The sequence below is a fragment of the Alexandromys fortis genome, unplaced genomic scaffold (genome assembly GCF_014885135.2).
Source record: "Alexandromys fortis isolate MF-2015 unplaced genomic scaffold, M_Fortis_MF-2015_v1.1 scaffold_15, whole genome shotgun sequence".
NCBI classification, from domain to species: domain Eukaryota; kingdom Metazoa; phylum Chordata; class Mammalia; order Rodentia; family Cricetidae; genus Alexandromys; species Alexandromys fortis.
Window position 1 is genome coordinate 18,341,112 of NW_026067911.1, and position 10,448 is coordinate 18,351,559.

Sequence of the window (10,448 nt, forward strand, 5' to 3'; positions counted from 1 at the left end):
AGAAAGGGCTTGTTTAGCTTATACTTCCACGTCATGGTCATCACTGAAGGAAGTCAGGAGAGGAACTCAGCAGGGCAGGAACCTTGGGAACAGGAGCTGATGCAGAAGCCATGGAAGAGGGCTGTGTACTGGCTTGCCCCCCATGGCTTGCTCAGTCTGCCTTTATTATTGTTGTTGTTGTTGTTGTTGTTAAACCCAGGACCACCAGCCCAGTGATGACACCACCCACAATGCACTGGGCCCTACTTCATTGATCACTAATTAAGAAACTGCCTCGCAGGCTTGTCTGGTGCCTGATCTTATGGAGGCATTTTCTTCATTAGGGTTCCTCTTCTCAGATGACTTCATCTTGTGTCAACTTGACATAAAACTATCCAGTGCAGTAATTCTCCGAATTCCATTTTATTTTTCCTAGATTGACAGGGGCAGACTTTTACAGGTGTTCAGTAAATTGGCTGCAGTCTTCACTGATGCTGTCTGGTTAGCTTAGGTTTTGGTGTAACAATGTGGCCTCAGTGATGCCTGGTGTCTACAGAAGATCATTGGTGATGTTCACTTAGTCACCTAGGTGAGGCTTAACATCTGTAGACTTAACTACAGTTACTCTATTGCCCTTTTTATAGGCCACGTGGGTATGGGTCATTCAGTCCAGCCCACCTTCAAGGACTCGAGGGATAAATTTATACCCACGGGGAAGAGTAGCCAGCAGACATCAGTAGGTGTCTGTGTGTGTGGGGGGGGAGGGATATATCTACATGTATTAACTGGAATTATTCTGTCCCAAGAAAATCAATATGTTTTTAAGCCATCAAATAATGGAAACCAAGTTATTAGACTTGAGGTTCCTTCTCCTATTTTTTGCCTCTTCTTTTTTATGTTTTGGTGAGAATGAGAAGTATAACCTTTAAATCTGCAAACAGAGAGCAGGTGAGAGTTGAAGACTTCTATTGTAAGGCTCTTGAAGCCTGGCGTTCCTGTGCCTTCCAGTCCTGCCTATAGGAGTTGCTATACCTCTCTGGCCCCAGCAGGTGTCGCTGTTGAGAAATAGATATTTCGTCTCTGCTTTGGTCTGACCGCTAATACTTGGATCGAAGGGAGGTACCTTATCCATTATTATCATCCTTCCAGGATAGATTTCTTTTTGAAGTATATAAGAATAAATAACATTAAGTTTCTCAAATGATCAATATGAGATCATATTGAAATGATCAATATGAAATCAATGTGGGTTTCTATATCAGTTTCAAAGCTAGTATTGTTTTAGCCGACTTCCTCATGTTCAGTATTCAGACCTGTCTTTAGAAATAGTGAACATGGACAACAGAATGGTGCATGAAAATGTGTTTGGCACTGAAATGACAACATCTACTGTGATGCTCCACAGCTTCTGTTCTGAATACTACGCTAGCTACAGAGAAGTTCATTGATTTGTGGTACTGGGTCTGACTAACTTCAGTGTGTGAGCTTTTTGTTAATATATGACTTTTTATACTATAATTTAAAATAAAAAAAAAAAGGAATTGAAGATCATTGATTTTTTTTGCAGATTATTTTGCTCTACAATGGTCATTTTCAAGAACAATTATTAGAACGGATAAATATAGGTAAGAGCTATTGTGTTTTTGACCTAACACCATTTTGTAAGAACTTTGGGGATCATAAGGATGTGTTTTCTTTGTGGACCCAAACTCCTTTTGCTTTTCTAGGGTTACTTCAGTGACCGTTTGGCCCTCAGATTACAAAGGAGGATGCTTTAGGTGAGGGCTAAACCGGATTGACAGGATGGGTTCAGAGATAACATGGAGAAACAAAGCCTCATTAGAGGACAGCCTTCTAAAGCCTTCACTCAGATCTCAGGAGCTCAGGGGCAACATCTATTCCTTCTTCTTCCGTATGCCCAATAATCTCTAAGAAGGCCAGTTACAGGGAAATTCTTTCCTGGTCATCATCCTAATACTGCAAACTCAATAATAGATGAAAATTAGGATGCATTCTGATTATTTTTATGTGGTTGGAAGGTTTTCATTTGCTTGGAGAAGACTCTCGTGTAGCCTGGGCTTCCCTGGGACTTCGGATCCCCTGTCCAACTGTCTTTGTCTCCTTCAGGCCGGGTATGGGTGTGCACGATTAAGCCTGGTTTATGTTGGGAATCAAATCCAGGGCTTTCCACGAGTCCTACCAACTCAGCTACATCCCCTGTCCAAATGTGTCTCTCTTTAAATCATGGTGGGCCACTGAGATGTCTCAGGGGTCAAAGTCTCTTCCATAGCACCTGGCACCAGGATCTCTACTGGGTGTTTGGAACTTCCAAGGCTTTCTCATATGACTTTACTGGCATACTAAGGTAAGAAACCTGATACCAGCCTGATGGGCCATTGGCAATCACCCTGTCCATGGTCTAATTGTCCTAGACTCACTGGCATTTGGGAGCGGGTCATTTAGGAGATGAACAAGAATGAAGGAAATATTTTTTTATAATCAGGGTTTATTAAAAAGAAAAATAAAAGGCCAGAGAGCTCCCTAGTGCTTTCTGTACTGCGGAGACACAACTAGAGAAAGAAAGGGAGGGAGGGAGGGAGGGAGGGAGGGAGGGAGGGAGGGAGGGAGGGAGGGAGGTTGGATGATTGATTCCCTCTGTCAGATAAGGTAAACTGGAAAGAGATCTGATGGCTGCTATCTGTAGGCCAGGAAGCTGGCCTCAGTAGATGTGGAGTCTTCTGATAGACTTCATACCCACTCGAACTATGAGAGAGATACTTCCATTGTCCATAAACTGTCTCTGGGGTTCTTGGATTTTGTAACTGCAGGCCAGTGGCTCTCGATTGCCATCCTCCTGTTTGGAGTAGGAAACAGGATAATCGGATCCTCATTTTCCAGTGTTACTTGTCCAAGGTCAGACAGCATTTGGCAGCTAAATCAAGCCCAGGACTGTGTGTCCCTGCCTTCTAACTATGCTTAAATCTTACCAGGATCTTTTTTGTGCCTTCCTCTTTTCTTCTTTACACTTAAAGATGCGAGTCGGAGGGCATCACTCAAACCGCAGATATTCACCCTCTGTCTCTTTCATTTAACCAGATGCAAGGCATTTCTCAACTAAAGGAAACTGGGTTTCTTCCCTTCCCTGTCTTTTCTGAGCTACACCCATGTTCAAATAAGCCCCGTGATGGCTTCTAACCTATGCAGCAGATGGTACGTAAAGAACATAACTTGTTTTGTTTTGTTTTTCAAGATAGGGTTTCTCAGTAGCTATGGAGCCAGTCCTGGAACTTGCTCTGTAGATCAGGCTGGCCTCAAACTCACAGAGATCTGCCTGCCTTTGCCTCCCGTGTGCTAGGATTAAAGGCGTGCACCACCACCACCCAGCAGAATGTAACAATTTATCAGTAAGCATAATATGTGTAATTTCCGGTTGAGCATCACAATTCTGAAAGAATAGCCCACCCAGGTTAAAAGCAAAACAAAAGAATAAAGATGGTAATTAGGTGCGTTTGTAAACTGGGTGTGGTGACACAGACACCTTTAATCCCAGCACTCTGGAGGCAGAAGCAAGTGGATCTCTGAGTTTGAAGCCAGCCTGGTCGACACGGAGAGATTCAGGACAACTGGGGCCACAAGACAGAAAAAGAGCGCATTTATTGCAGAGAAGGGGCTGGTGACCCCTTGGCTTATCGGTATTGTCCACACATTATACTAAGCCGCACATCTCGGGTTAAAGCGTTCCAGTGGAGAGGCCTTTGGGAGGCTAGTCTGTTATTACCGGAACAGTCACTAAGCTGAATAAGCACCTCCGTCCCTAGACGGGAAATTAGGGAAAATGATCCCCCTTTACTGCACTTCGGACACTAGGGGGCTTCTAGTACCAGGAAACAGGCACACCGCACTGTGGGGAAAACTCTCTCTAACCCCCATACCAGCATTCTTTGCAGCCTTCTCTGTGAACTAAAACAAATCAAGGACGTGACCATCTCTCCCAAAAGCAATGGCCATGTTTGTTGATGGTTTTATGAGGTAAAGATATTTACCAACATAAAAATGAATAAATAATAAAGAAATTACAGCTGGTTTCTGAGTCATTATCAGTTTGTTTTAGGACCAGACTCTGAAGTTTGACACCCATAAGGTATTCTTTCCCCCAAACATTCTCCGTTTTCACTACACTGGTCAGAAATTGGTTCTGGTTCTTTTAAAAATGATAGTTTTATGTGTTCTCTCTTAAAATGTCATCATGTGATTTCTTATTTTTTTATATTTTTGCTTTACATATTTCTCTAAGATGAGATAAGAGGCATGCTAAATAGACGAAAGGTACTTTTTAAAAGAAAGTATCCTTCCTCTGCACGTGTGTGTATGTGTCTATATGTGTATGTGTGTCTGTATGTGTATATGTGTGTGTATGTGTCTGTATGTGTGTATGTGTGTATATGTGTGTGTATATGTGTATGTGTGTATGTATGTATGTGCACGCATACATGCCAGATATAAATGTTAAGTGTCGTTCTCTGCATCTCTAACTTTTTCACCCAGCCTGGAGCTCAGTGTCTGTGGCTACAGCCAGCAAGCCCTAGCTAGCAAGCTTCCTGTCTCCACTCAGCGCCAAGCCCTGGCTCACTGCTCTTTTTAAGTGAGTATTTCATGCATGTGCAGTAAGCCCTTTATTGACTAAGCCACTTTTTCTAGCCCAGAATAAATCTGGAGATGCATATCCATGCACACATACATATACACATGCATGTACATATATGTATGTAGGTGTTTTTCTTGCATGTATGTCTGTGCACCACAGGGATCAGATTCCCTCGGACTGGAGTTACAGATGGTCGCACTACCATGTAGGTGTTGGAGGAGGGTCTCTTGTTGGTTCCCAGCTGCCCGGCTAGCTTAGACCCCAAATAATCACACAGAAACCATATAATTTAAATCAGTGCTTGGCCAATTAGCTCTAACTTCTTATTGGCTAACTCTTTCATATTCATTTAACCCATCTCCATTAATTTGTGTATCGCCACGTGGCAATGGCCTACCAGTAAAGTTTCGGCATGTCTGGCTCTGGCTGTGGCTTCATGGCGTCTCTCTCACTCCGCCTTTCTCCTCCCATGCTATAGGCCAAGCCAGTTCTTTATTCATTAACCCAATAAAAGCCGCACATAGACAAAAGGACCTTCCACACACCATGTAGGTGTTGCAGTCAGTTAATATTTGAGGAAGGCGCTTGGTCTGTCACCCTGAGAAATGTTTCTTTGCTTGAGAAGTGGCAGGAAGAGACTTTCATCGTACCCAGCCCATGCCTTCTCCCTAAGGATGAGTTAACAACATTGATAAAAAGTGGGAAAAGCTGAAAATTCCCACAGACTAGAACCAAGACTCCACTTCCAAAGGCAGCCTGGGCAAGAGGCGCAAGATAAAGGAGGGTCTGGGGGAGATGAATATGAATAGACCTGGCTGTGCTCAAAGGCAGCAGACCAGCAGTTGGCACTTCCTCATTAGACGTCAGCATGGGACCTTCTGCAGGAAGGGCCTGTAGGCTGTTGAGGCCTGGGCTTCCTTTTGACGGGGTTTTAATGAAGTTATAAGGCGGGACCTTCTCCCTTGTTATTTTCTCAAATGATTGCCGCCTGTGGTCTTCTGAGCTGAAGCCGTTTCCCATTTTGGAGTCAGTGTGAGACAGATCTGAAACCCACAGCCCAGTGAGAGGTTTCTCCAATAAAGTAGCAACGTGGGTACCTCAGTCAATGAAGACCTGAGCTAGGAGGCCAACATAGGCCTCCTGGGGTTCGGAGCAATTTTCTTCAAGTGAGGTTTTTGGGTCCTATGGGTCCCAAATATGTTTATGTAGAAAAAGAAACTGTGGGTCCCTCTCAGTAACCTGTTTTCTTGTCCCTGCTTCTTGTGTCTGCTTTCTCTTGCCCACCCCAGCGTCTGCTGCTGACAGGTTCGAGGTCGCATCCTGCTCCAAACTCTGTTGTTATCCTTGTGTCTCCTGCGCTTGTCACATTGCCTGCCCCTTTAGCTTTCAGCACGTAGAGCTATTGATCTTCTGAGGCATAGCTAGTCAAATGCCATTCCATGTCCATTCCCTCATCCACCCGAGTTGGCAAGTCAACCAGTACAGCATCTGAGGCATCTGAGATACAATCTTTGGAAATTCGGCCCGGTGTCAGCTTAGAAAGCTAATTCCCTTGTTTCCTCTGTGTCTCTCTAGCCCTGCTCTGGTGCTCCTAGCAAACTGGTCACCAAAAAAGTCATAGTTTAACTAATGTGCTAATAACGATTTTGTTGTCATTCTCTTGGGGTCTCTGAAAGCGGGCAGTAAATAGTAATCTTCTGCTACCGAAATTTGAACAAATTGAAAGGGGATAAAGTCACAGGTAGAACCCAAAGCATCTCACGGTTGGTAGCTAACGGAGACCTGTCACTCGGTGAGGAGCAAACGTGACTTTGACCTGAACCCTGAGCATGGCTGGCATGTCCACTCTGCTCGGTCTCTGCAGTGTGATCAGAAAGAAGGACCAGGAGAGTCAACAGGTGTTTTTACCTCTCCTGACTCTTCCACCTGATCAGGTGACAGGCTTGAGTAGAGGGGCCAGGGTTTGTAGGAGTGCAGAGCTGGGAAGAACTTTTCCATTTCATTTCAGCTAAATCAGGCAACTATTTCCTTAAGGAAAAACGAGTCCTTTGGGGGAATTACAACACCAAGCTTTCAGTTGGACCTTTCTTTCACTAGATAAGCCTACTAACATTGGTCCACACAACGTCCTTTATTACTGTGTTGGGGGAATTAAGATTTCCAAAATTCTCAGGCATCACGACTGATTGATAGTCTATATTATTGTACATAAAAATCAGTTCTTTCGGAGAATGATGGTATGTGCCTTCTTCGCGGAGGCAGAAGTGCTGTGAGTTCGAATCCAGCCTAGGATATTTAACAATACACTGCCTTCGAACGCCACAGAATGCAGCGACAATTCTTATCTCCATCAACTGTCAATCATAAAATGCATTCCTCAATGTAAGAAAGCAAAAACCAAACAGAGAACAGAGAACGCCTGAAATGACAATGAAAGAGTAAGGACTTTAAAGCACAGAGTGCTGATTCTTTCAAAACCTAACTGTGTACAATGTAGACTGGCCATGTCGCTCAAATATGTACTGTGGTCATTTCCCCCTTTGACAGCTCAGTGTGAAGCCCTTAGTACATTGAATGTGATTTAATACTTCATGTTTTCCAACTTATGAATAAATTATTGATTTAAAATTGGTGCGCCACTTTAATGTATAAAGGAATAATATATAGAAACGACATGACATTTTACATTTTCCAAGGTAATTTGCAAACCTTAAATGAATAATGCAGACAGCTCCGCTGGGAGCAGGTCAGAGAACGGTTCGCACACTGTTTCCATGAGAGTTCCCAGGGAATATAGTCACATAACTGCTATGTTTAGAAATTGTACGTAACGAAACAAATACAACTCCTCTGGGGTAAGGTGACTTTGAGTCTAGAAAAGCATTAAAGAGGGTCCACAGGAAGTGGAATGGGCATCTCCATTTGGTATAACCATGGTAAGGGTATGCATGGCTTATTAGTATTGCACACATGACGTCACACAGGGGCCAGGAACCTTGTTCCTTGTGTACAAGATGGACAAAATGGAATAAGATACCTTCACAGGATCTGGGCGCAGAAGGATTATTTCAGAATGAAGAAAAGGAAGGGCCGACGTAAGCTCAAAGCCCATATTTTAAATCTTGGTCAGTGAGTCTACTGAAAACTATGGCTGCCGTTGTTCAGCCGTGGGACATCCGAGGGGCTATCCCACAGCACTGCTCCAGAATACAGTGTGTTTTCTCACTGTTGGGGGTCATGGGAGGGAGTCACCTCTCTTTTCTGGTCCTGTCAGCCCCACTCCTGTCTACAGTGTTCTTTGGTACCTACAGTCTTCTTGCCTGTTCTTCACGGCAAACTTTTTGTATCAGATGATTCTATAGTACTGAGAACTTCTGTCTCTACAGCAGCGTTCGCAGGTCTGACTTTTGCAAACTGTTTTCAGGCTACTCCAGCTTCTATTGCCGTGCTCTTTAGAAAAGGCTTGTCTTTCAAATACATGCTGAAGACAATGACTATCTACCATGCTCCGGCACATTTGCTTGGGGACTGGCGGACTCCCTACACAGGTCTCTCCTCCCTCTGCCTTAGGGCTTTGTCCAATTCATTTTGCTCTAGTCCCAACTGCTTGACTCAAAGAACTAAAAGTGTCTGAGCCAGGAGACGCTTACTGAAGGCCTCCAGACAGTCAGCATAGTCCAGTGTTCTGCTGAAGGCATCAAGAATCCCCATTCTTTTCCACATTCTGCATCCAGATTCCCCCTGTATCGAATTTTGTCGTCAAGCCTGTCACCTCATGACTGAAACACGGGTGCTGCATGACTAAGATGCCATCAAACCCATTTCTGGCCCAGAGAAGAACACATGTATGTATGGTTCTACCACCACCACTTCTCAGAACTGTGACATGGCCGCCCAACCCTAAGTGCAGGCTGGGAACAGATCTTAGCTTTTACAGCTTCCTGAAGAAAGACAGGGAAGACAGGAACAGGAAACGAAGTTGAACCTGCTAGACAGGGCTATTCCGACAGATATTAACTAAAGAAATCTCCTCTTCCTCTCCCCAGTGGCCAGAATGCTTGGTTCTGTTGCCTGTGTTCCAACCCTACATCAGTGACTTCACATAGCGGACCTTATTTGTTTGAAAGGAAGCTCCATTCGTGCTACAGCAAGTGCAATAATCACAGAATGTTGATTTATGCATTAATTCTTCCCTTCATGTTCCGCTGTTGCGCCTCTACCCTCTATACCAAGCACGGCAGCACCGTGTTGACTAATGTGTTCAGCTTGTCATTGAGCACATGTGTGATCTATAGGGCTTAATTAGATACAGCTAGTAGAAGAAAAAATGCAACTTATGGTGACTTCGACCATGTTGTTTAATTAAAAATACTCATGAGGACCTGGGCAAGGTGGCACGTGACCATGATTCCAGCAGAGAGAAAAGTGGAAAGGAGGTAGAGAGCTGACAGTGTGGGGGTGTTGGGTCCTGTCTCTGCGGCTTTCCCCATCCTCATGAACACAGGATCGTTGTCAGGCCAAACATCTCATGCTTTAAGACCGTGAGCAAAGCCAGCCAGGAAGGTGGGAGAAATCTTCTCCCAAGCATCCCTACTTGAGCAAAGAATAGTTTTCCCAAGTCCCCCTTAGATTCATGGGCTGAAAGGGAGTCAAATAGTCACCCCTAAATTTAAGTGACGCCAGAAAAGCATCTGTTGAGCAAGGGATGTGGGATTGGGACTTGATAGTGAACAGCCAACCGGAAGTACTGTCACGAGTGCCTACAGTCTTCCATACGCTTTCCACCTTCACAGTCTCATCTGGCGACTCCATAGGACTGCCAGCCAAATGCCCTGGAACCGGGAATGGGGGGTAGAGCAGCATCTGCCACGTGGGAACTTCTGGCTGCGAAGTAACTTCCAGAGCCTTTGAAGATGTAAATCGAATGCAAACGTCTTTCCAGACATTATAATGCATGTGCTCGTAAAGTATCCCTGCCAGATCCTGGAGGGTAACTCAGAAGATTTTATAGTTTGGGAAGATAATTATATGCTGGTGTGAAAAGGTAAGTAAGAGCTGGGATTCTCCACTCGGCTCAGATGCTGGAAGGATTCTGAGCCCGTCTGTAAAGCCATGCGCTTGAACAAGATCAGATGATCCCTTACGCCCCGCTCCAAGATTGGAGAACCCGTAGCATCATCATGGCGGCAGCCTGGGGTTCAGAAACATTCAATGTAATTGGTTTCAAGCTCTGTTTTACAAACAAGGTAGCAGACTCAGACAGGCAGGTCACTGTTTGCCTGAATTCTCTCTGTTAGGTTGGAATGCTGAGTCCCAGGAAACACAGCACACAATGACTCCACCATATCATTCATATTCCAGTCTGGTAAGATTGACAGTTTTTTTTGACGTCTTCATTTCCTATCTTTTTGTATCATCCAAAACCTCTCTGATTACACCACTTAATAGAATGCAAATAATGAGATAATTTTTATAAGCCCATGTTTTAACCATGCGCTTTCAAGTAAATCACTTGTTTCCCCGTAAAATAATAACTACCACGTCTCCCTTTTGTTGAGAATTCGATGAAGCCATCTACCCATAAACCTAGAGTACCGACATTCAGTAATGAAAATCTGCACCTAACCTCATCACTACTAATGCCTCCCTGGCAATCCTGGTCACTGTCTAAGCCTGAGAAAGTGTCCTGGACACGTTCTCCAGTAAGCAGAGTGTGAGTGTGTGGGTGAGTCTGGCTGCCACTATATAATTTTGTCTGTGCTGGTGTCTGCTACCTCCACATTACACAGATGGATGTGTGATAACGGGGGGGGGGGGGGGGGGG